The sequence below is a fragment of the Pieris brassicae genome, unplaced genomic scaffold (assembly GCF_905147105.1).
Source record: "Pieris brassicae unplaced genomic scaffold, ilPieBrab1.1, whole genome shotgun sequence".
NCBI classification, from domain to species: Eukaryota; Metazoa; Arthropoda; class Insecta; order Lepidoptera; family Pieridae; genus Pieris; species Pieris brassicae.
Genome location: NW_025575971.1, coordinates 3,943 through 5,000, shown reverse-complemented (window position 1 = coordinate 5,000; position 1,058 = coordinate 3,943).

The window sequence follows — 1,058 nt, the reverse complement described above, 5'->3', positions numbered from 1 at the left end:
TCCGACGCTACGGGAAATGCAGCCCCTCCACCCTTGCGTACCAAAAGCGCAGGGCATTTTATTCAAGCCTACGCAGCCTCGGCTTTTTTGGTCGCCTTCGGCGACCAGCCTCAGCCGCTACGGCTTGCATGATGCCCGCGCTTTGGGTACGGCGGGTGAGGGCTGCTCTCCCTGCGCGCCTCCGAGCTTTTATATACACTCTAGGGGTAGGGCAGACAAGACCGCGTGAATAGTGGGGCGCTCTGATTCGGTTTTGGGTACTTTTTGGATATTCAATAAGTAAGTAAGTAAGTAAGTAAGTAAACACTCAATTCTCACTCAAGAATTACAATATAATACACAAAATTTACAACTTACAAACAATGAAATGAATGATCTTTTTCTCGTATGCATCGCAAATGATCGATACTTTCAAAATAATCTGAACCCTTACACTTAGTCAACTCAAAGTGATTGACGTTTGACATCAATTTTATGTCGGTTTTATGAAATAGATTTTGGTCGGCGGTCGGTAACGGCCATATATGTCTTATATATCAATTTGTATGAAAAAGTTTCAAAAAAAAAAAAAAAACTCAATCAACTAAGTAAGTAAGTAAGCAAGCACTTAAGTTTCTTTTAGTGAGTACTATCTAGAATAATTAAAAATATCGACATTTAAATCGACGGGCCCCTATTTGGAAGGTTAACCTATAGCCCTAATAATAATTATATTATTATGATATGACAATGTTGATGTTGTTGCACTAGACACACCATAATAAACCATAAATAGTTTTTCTTACCAGAAGAGTTTTTATTTTTAAATATTCAATTTTAACTAGAAACGTATCGCTATCGCTAACAAAACCCCACACCACACACCACCACACGTTACACACATATACTTGACAGAGTAGATACTATCTACATATCTATCGACAGAGTTGTAGATATCGTGCCGTTGAACGGCATCTTGTCGCGTCGCGTGGCGATCTTGTACGAGAAACATTTTCCTCTGACATTGTATCGGAATAATTATTATAATTCATTATTATACATACATACATACATACATA